We start from the raw sequence: 9383 nt of genomic DNA on the forward strand, positions 1-9383 counted from the left end.
TTTGGAGTCCATGTTTGTATGATATTGTGTAAAAACTGCATTCAAGAAACTGATTTCGATGTAACATATTTGTATTGTAAACCATTATGTAATGGTCGTGTGTAAACATGATATTTTAGATTATCATTTAATCTACGTAAAGCTTTTTAAACCTTTATTTATGAAATAAAGGTTATGGTTTGTTTTAAAAATGAATGCAGTCTTTGAAAAACGTCTCATATAGAGGTCAAAACCTCGCAACGAAATCAATTAATATGGAACGTTTTTAATCAATAAGAACGGGACATTTTAGTTGGTATCCGAGCGTTGGTCTTAGAGAACCAGAAAATTTGCATTAGTGTGTCTTATCGAGTTTGTTAGGATGCATTAGTGAGTCTGGACTTCGACCGTGTTTTCTTTAAAAATGATTGCTTAACATTTTTATTGGAAACTATATATTATTAACATGTATATATTATGTGATATATTAATCTCTTAACATGTTTGATATTGTGTGATAGATGTCTACCTCTAGCACAAATCCCATTGACTCACCTAATAATAACGAAGAGTCGAATATATATTGGACTGATTCACAAGTTCCCGAAGAAGAACCGGAAGAAGAATCAGAACCGAAAGAGGAGGAACCGAGGAGGAAATAGAACCGGTGGGGGAAATAATAAAACGGTTAAGTAAAAGAAAATCCTCAACCAACCGACCAAGGTTAATTATGGTCAATGGTGTTTCCGCCAAAGAAGCAAAATATTGGGAGGATTACCAATTCTCCGATGAATCGAATTCCGACGAGAATTCCGATGATGTTATAGAAATTACCCCAACTGAATTTAAAAAGGCAAAAGAAAATAATAAGGGAAATGGCATAAAAATAGAGAAATCTAATTCCAACCCCGATGAACTTTATATGTATCGTCAACCCCCGAAGCCCTTAAGTTGTAACAATGACCCGAGAACCTCTAAACCACCAGGTTTTTCTAAACCGTTGTGGAAAACGACAGCTCATATTAGGGGAACATCATATATCCCTAGAAACTTGGCAAAACGAACCAAAACCGAAGAAGAAGAAACGAGCGAGTCGGAATAAGATAGTTGTATTCGTTTGGTGTAATATATGTAATATAGTGTGCTTATGCTTTATGATATATGTAAAAATTGCTTGTATTAATAAGTATTTTTTTTATGAATCTAACTCTTGTCTATTTTACAGTATAAAAACACAAAATGGATAGACAACCCAATATTTTAAGAGACCTACCCGGAGACATGTTTGATGAAATCTTGTCTAGAGTCGGTCAGAATTCTTCGGCACAACTATTTACGGCGAAATCAGTTTGTAAGACATTCGAAGAACGTTCCAAGAATGTCTTGGTTTATAAGAGACTTTCATTTGAAAGATGGGGGATATCACATTGGGAAACTCATAAGTTACGATGTGTTTACTTTGACGCATATATTGCGGGGAACCCAAATGCTATTTTACGTAACGGGTTAAGAAATTATTTTGACTCAATGTATCCGAATATAGGACTTCATGATTTAGAAAAAGCGGCTAACATGCAACATAAAGAAGCATGCTATGCTTACGGGTTAGTAATGTTATTAATGTTCGCTTCTCACCAAAGTGAGAAAAAGAACATCGGGCTACAACTATTAAACAAAACGTTCCCACAAGTGACGGAGTCGGTAATTGGGGTAAGAAATGAGGTTTTTAGGTTATTATGAGACTGTTGGTCATTACGTAACCCGCGTCCCTTTGATGACGTTACAACACGCTGTCTTATCAACGGCCATAACGGTTATGTTCCACAAGACCAAGGATGGGAAGTAGTCCTAGTAAAACCAGAATGCATGACTTGTTTCTGGACGTATGAATTACGTGTCTTTATTGCCTTTGCTGAACGACTTGTGTACTAGCTAGAATTATCTTCACCACTATCTTGTATCAAAGTTATTGTGTGCTATATTTCATTCTTTATGTAAAATAAGCGGTATTGTAAGTTTGTAAAATATTGTATAAAAGTTTGAACGCGAAATATTATTATAATCAGTTTTTCATATAGAATTGTAGTAGTTGAATTGTATATTAGCTACTAAGTATGAACTTAACGGGTAGGTACTACCCAAATTTAAACTTATAAAACGCTAATATGAAGAAAAAGCTTTTATAAATGAGTTCATATTATGCTACGAAATACTATTAACTACTCTTAATATTCTGTATGATTAACTTGTTCCATTTGACTATTTTGAAGGAAATGGCACCGACTACTCGACACACCGTGAATATGAATGAAGAGGAATTCCGTACTTTTCTAGCTTCAAACATAGCCGCAGTACAGGCTGCGCTACATACCAACAATAACCTTAGATCTAGCAGTACAGGAAATCGTGTAGGATGCACCTACAAAGAATTCACTGCCTGCAAACCTTTGGAATTTGATGGAACCGAAGGACCGATCGGATTGAAACGGTGGACCGAGAAGGTCGAATTGGTGTTTGCCATAAGTAAGTGTACTGAAGAGGACAAAGTGAAGTACGCTACGCATACCTTCACAGGTTCTGTGTTAACATGGTGGAATACCTATCTAGAGCAAGTGGGACAAGATGAAGCGTACGCACTACCGTGGTCAGCATTCAAGCACTTGATGAACGAGAAGTACCATCCCAGAACCGAGGTCAATAAGCTCAAGACAGAACTTAGAGGGTTACGAACCCAAGGATTTGATATTACCACGTACGAAAGACGATTCACAGAATTGTGCCTATTGTGTCCGGGAGCGTTCGAAGATGAGGAAGAGAAGATCGACGCGTTTGTGAAAGGATTACCGGAAAGAATCTAAGAAGATATAAGTTCACAAGAGCCCGCCTCCATACAACAGGCATGTAGAATGGCTCATAAACTAGTTAACCAGATTGAGGAAAGAATTAAAGAACAGACGGCTGAAGAGGCCAATGTGAAGCCAGTCAAAAGAAAGTGGGAGGAAAACGGTGATAAGAATCACCAATACAACAACAACAGCAATTACAATAATAATCGCAACATTTATCCCAACAATCGCAACATCAATCGCAACTACAACAAATGGCCCAACAACAACAACAACAACAACAACAACAACAGCAGCAACTACAACAATCATCCCAACAACAATAACAACCGCAACAACAACAACAATCAGAAGCAAATATGCCAAAGGTGTGAAAAGTATCACTCGGGGTTCTGCACCAAATTTTGCAACAAGTGTAAAATAAATGGTCATAGCGCGGCGAAGTGTGAGGTCTACTGACCAGGGGTTAACAGAACGAAAGGAACAAATGGTGTCGGAACGAGTAATGGGGGAGCAAGTAGTGTCGAAGCAAGTTATGCCAATGTTGTTTGTTATAAATGTGGAAAACCGGGACACATTATAAGAAATTGCCCGAACCAGGAGAACACGAATGGACAAGGACGTGGAAGAGTTTTCAATATTAATGCGGCAGAGGCACAGGAATACCTGGAGCTTGTTACGGGTACGTTTCTTGTTGACAATAAATCTACTTACGTTTTATTTGATTCGGGTGCGGATAGAAGCTATATGAGTAGAGATTTTTGTGCTAAATTAAGTTGTCCATTGACGCCATTGGATAGTAAATTTTTACTCGAATTAGCAAACGGTAAATTAATTTCAGCAGATAATATATGCCGGAATCGAGAAATTAAACTGGGTAGCGAAATATTTAAGATTGATTTGATACCAGTAGAGTTAGGGAGTTTTGATGTAATAGTTGGCATGGACTGGCTGAAGAAGGTGAAAGTAGAGATCGTATGTTATAAAAATGCAATTCGCATTGTACGAGAAGAAGGAGAACCCTTAATGGTGTACGGAGAAAATTGCAACATGAAGCTACATCTTATTATTAATTTGAAGGCACAAAAACTAATAAGAAAAGGTTGCTATGCTGTTCTAGCACACGTCGAGAAAGTACAAACTGAAGAAAAGAGCATCAATGATGTTCCCGTCGCAAAAGAATTTCCCGATGTATTTCCGAAAGAATTACCGGGACTACCTCCACATCGATCTGTTGAATTTCAAATAGATCTTGTACCAGGAGCTGCACCAATAGCTCGTGCTCCTTATAGACTCACACCAAGCGAGATGAAAGAACTGCAAAGCCAACTGCAAGAACTATTAGAACGTGGTTTCATTCGACCAAGCACATCACCATGGGGAGCTCCTGTTTTGTTTGTCAAGAAGAAGGATGGTACATTTAGGTTGTGTATTGACTAAAGAGAGTTGAACAAACTTACCATCAAAAACTGTTATCCACTGCCGAGAATTGACGACTTATTTGATCAACTACAAGGCTCGTCGGTTTATTCGAAGATCGATTTACATTCTGGATATCATCAAATGCGAGTAAAGGAGGATGATATTCCAAAAACTGCTTTTAGGATGCGTTATGGTCATTACGAGTTTATGGTTATGCCGTTTGGATTGACTAACGCACCAGCTGTGTTCATGGACCTTATGAACCGAGTGTGTGGGCCATATCTTGACAAGTTTGTCATTGTTTTCATCGATGACATACTTATTTTCTCAAAGAATGATCAAGAGCACGAAGAACATTTGAGAAAAGTGGTAGAAGTATTGAGGAAAGAAAAACTTTACGCTAAGTTTTCAAAGTGTGCATTTTGGTTGGAAGAAGTTCAATTCCTCGGTCACATAGTGAACAAAGAAGGTATCCAGGTGGACCCAGCAAAGATCGAAACCGTTGAAAAGTGGGAAACCCCAAAAACTCTGAAGCATATACGTCAATTTTTAGAATTGGCTGGTTACTACAGAAGATTCATCCAAGATTTCTCCAAAATAGCAAAACCCTTGACTGCATTAACGCATAAAGGGAAGAAATTTGAATGGAAGGATGAACAAGAGAAGGCGTTTCAATTATTGAAGAAAAAGCTAACTACGGCACCTATATTGTCTTTGCCTGAAGGGAATGATGATTTTGTGATTTATTGTGACGCATCAAAGCAAGGTCTCGGTTGTGTATTAATGCAACGGACGAAGGTGATTGTTTATGCGTCTAGAAAATTGAAGATTCACGAGCAAAATTATACGACACATGATATGGAATTAGGCGCGGTTGTTTTTGCATTAAAGACTTGGAGGCACTACTTATATGGGGTCAAAAGTATTATATATACCGACCACAAAAGTCTTCAACACATATTTAATCAGAAACAACTGAATATGAGGCAGCGTAGGTGGACTGAATTGTTGAATGATTACGACTTTGAGATTCGTTACCACCCGGGGAAGGCAAATGTGGTAGCCGACGCCTTGATCAGAAAGGACAGAGAAAACATTCGAGTAAAATCTATGAATATAATGATTCACACTAACCTTACTACTCAAATAAAGGAGGTGCAACAAGGAGTTTTAAAAGAGGGAAATTTAAAGGATGAAATACCCAAAGGATCGGAGAAGCATCTTAATATTCGGGAAGACGGAACCCGGTATAGGGCTGAAAGAATTTGGGTACCAAAATTTGGAGATATGAGAGAAATGGTACTTAGAGAAGCTCATAAAACCAGATACTCGATACATCCTGGAACGGGGAAGATGTACAAGAATCTTAAGAAACATTTTTGGTGGCCAGGTATGAAAGCCAATATTGCTAAATATGTAGGAGAATGTTTGACGTGTTCTAAGGTCAAAGCTGAACATCAGAAACCATCAAGTCTACTACAACAACCTGAAATCCCGGAATGGAAATGGGAAAACATTACCATGGATTTCATTACTAAATTGCCAAGGACTGCAAGTGGTTATGATACTATTTGGGTAATAGTTGATCGTCTCACCAAGTCAGCACACTTCCTGCCAATAAGAGAAGATGACAAGATGGAGAAGTTAGCACGACTGTATTTGAAGGAAGTCGTCTCCAGACATGGAATACCAATCTCTATTATCTATGATAGGGATGGCAGATTTATTTCAAGATTCTGGCAGACATTACAGCAAGCATTGGGAACTCGTCTAGACATGAGTACTGCCTATCATCTACAAACTGATGGGCAGAGCGAAAGGACGATACAGACGCTTGAAGACATTCTACGAGCTTGTGTTATTGATTTCGGAAACAGTAGGGATCGACATCTACCGTTAGCATAATTTTCCTACAACAACAGCTACCATTCAAGCATTGAGATGGCGCCGTTTGAAGCACTTTATGGTAGAAAGTGCAGGTCTCTGATTTGTTGGAGTGAAGTAGGGGATAGACAGATTACGGGTCCGAAGATAATACAAGAAACTACCGAGAAAATCATCCAAATTAAACAAAGATTGAAAACCGCCCAGAGTCGACAAAAGAGCTACGCGGACAGTAAAAGAAAAGATATAGAGTTTGAAATTGGAGAAATGGTCATGCTTAAGGTTTCACCTTGGAAAGGCGTTGTTCGATTTGGTAAACGGGGGAAACTAAATCCAAGGTACATTGGACCATTCAAGATTATAGATCGTATCAGACCAGTAGCTTACCAACTGGAGCTACCTCAATAACTCGCGGCTGTACATAACACTTTCCACGTCTCAAATTTGAAGAAATGTTTTGCTAAAAAAGATCTCACTATTCCGTTGGACGAAATCCAAATCAATGAAAAACTTCAATTCATTGAAGAACCCGTCGAAATAATGGATCGTGAGGTTAAGAGACTTAAACAAAACAAGATACCGATTGTTAAGGTTCGATGGAATGCTCGTAGAGGACCCGAGTTCACCTGGGAGCGTGAAGATCAGATGAAGAAGAAATACCCGCATTTATTTCCAGAAGATACGTCAACACCTCCAACTTCTTAAAATTTCGGGACGAAATTTATTTAACGGGTAGGTACTGTAGTGACCCGAACTTTTCCATGTTTATATATATATTAAATGAAATTTTTATTTACATGATTAAGTGTTTCCAACATGTTAAGCAATCAAACTTATTAAGACTTGATTAATTGAAATAGGTTTCATATAGACAATTGACCACCCAAGTTGACCGGTGATTCACGAACATTAAAACTTGTAAAAACTATACGATGACATATATATGGTTATATATATAGTTAACATGATTTTATTATAAGTATGTATCTCATTAGGTATTTTAACAATGAGTTATATACATAAAAATGAGACTATTAATTTAAGAAACTCGAAAACGATATATATAACGATTATCGTTATAACAACGTCTTACTAGGTACATATGAATCATATTAAGATATTGATACACTTGGTTAATTATGTTAAATGATAAGTAAATATATTATTAAGTGTATTAACAATGAAATACATATGTAAAAATAAGACTACTAACTTAATGATTTCGAAACGAGACATATATGTAACGATTATCGTTGTAACGACATTTAACTGTATATATATCATACTAAGATATATTATATATCATAATATCATGATAATATAACAATTTAACATCTCATTTGTTATAATAAACAATGGGTTAACAACATTCAACAAGATCGTTAACCTAAAGGTTTCAAAACAACATTTACATGTAACGACTAACGATGACTTAACGACTCAGTTAAAATGTATATACATGTAGTGTTTTAATATGTATTCATACACTTTTGAAAGACTTCAAGACACTTATCAAAATACTTCTACTTAACAAAAATGCTTACAATTACATCCTCGTTCAGTTTCATCAACAATTCTACTCGTATGCACCCGTATTCGTACTCGTACAATACACACCTTTTAGATGTATGTACTATTGGTATATACACTCCAATGATCAGCTCTTAGCAGCCCATGTGAGTCACCTAACACATGTGAGAACCATCATTTGGCAACTAGCATGAAATATCTCATAAAATTACAAAAATATGAGTAATCATTCATGACTTATTTACATGAAAACAAAATTACATATCCTTTATATCTAATCCATACACCAACGACCAAAAACACGTACAAACACTTTCATTCTTCAATTTTCTTCATCTAATTGATCTCTCTCAAGTTCTATCTTCAAGTTCTAAGTGTTCTTCATAAATTCCAAAAGTTCTAGTTTCATAAAATCAAGAATACTTCCAAGATTGCAAGTTTACTTCCAAGTTTTCTAAATCCATTCCAAGTAATCATCCAAGATCAAGAAACCTTTGTTACTTACAGTAGGTTATCTTTCTAATACAAGGTAATAATCATATTTAAACTTTAATTCAATTTCTATAACTATAACAATCTTATTTCGAGTGGAAATCTTACTTGAAATTGTTTTCGTGTCATGATTCTGCTTCAAGAACTTTCAAGCCATCCAAGGATCCTTTGAACTATAAATCTTACTTGAAAAACGACTTGTAACTTATTTTTCCCACTATAAACCTATACTTTTTCTCTTTAGATTCATAAAATAGAGTTCAATATGAAACCATAGCAATTTGATTCACTCAAAACGAATTTAAAATGAAGAAGTTATGGGTAAAACAAGATTGGATAATTTTTCTCATTTTAGCTACGTGAAAATTGGTAACAAATCTATTCCAACCATAACTTAATCAACTTGTATTGTATATTATGTAATCTTGAGATACCATAGACACGTATACAATGTTTCGACCTATCATGTCGACACATCTATATATATTTCAGAACAACCATAGACACTCTATATGTGAATGTTGGAGTTAGCTATACAGGGTTGAGATTGATTCCAAAATATATATAGTTTGAGTTGTGATCAATACTGAGATACGTATACACTGAGTCGTGGATTGATTCAAGATAATATTTATCGATTTATTTCTGTACATCTAACTGTGGACAACTAGTTTTAGGTTACTAACGAGGATAGCTGACTTAATAAACTTAAAACATCAAAATATATTAAAAGTGTTGTAAATATATTTTGAACATACTTTGATATATATGTATATATTGTTATATGTTCGTGAATCAACCAGTGGCCAAGTCTTACTTCCCGACGAAGTAAAAATCTGTGAAAGTGAGTTATAGTCCCACTTTTAAAATCTAATATTTTTGGGATGAGAATACATGCAGGTTTTATAAATGATTTACAAAATAGACACAAGTACGTGAAACTACATTCTATGGTTGAATTATCAAAATGGAATATGCCCCTTTTTATTAAGTCTGGTAATCTAAGAATTAGGGAACAGACACCCTAATTGACGCAAATCCTAAAGATAGATCTATTGGGCCTAACAAACCCCATCCAAAGTACTGGATGCTTTAGTACTTCGAAATTTATATCATATCCAAAAGGTGTCCCGGAATGATGTGGATATTCTTATTTATGCATCTTCTTAATGTCGGTTACCAGGTGTTCACCATATGAATGATTTTTATCTCTATGTATGGGATGTATAT

This window comes from Rutidosis leptorrhynchoides, chromosome 11 (assembly GCF_046630445.1).
Source record: "Rutidosis leptorrhynchoides isolate AG116_Rl617_1_P2 chromosome 11, CSIRO_AGI_Rlap_v1, whole genome shotgun sequence".
NCBI classification, from domain to species: domain Eukaryota; kingdom Viridiplantae; phylum Streptophyta; class Magnoliopsida; order Asterales; family Asteraceae; genus Rutidosis; species Rutidosis leptorrhynchoides.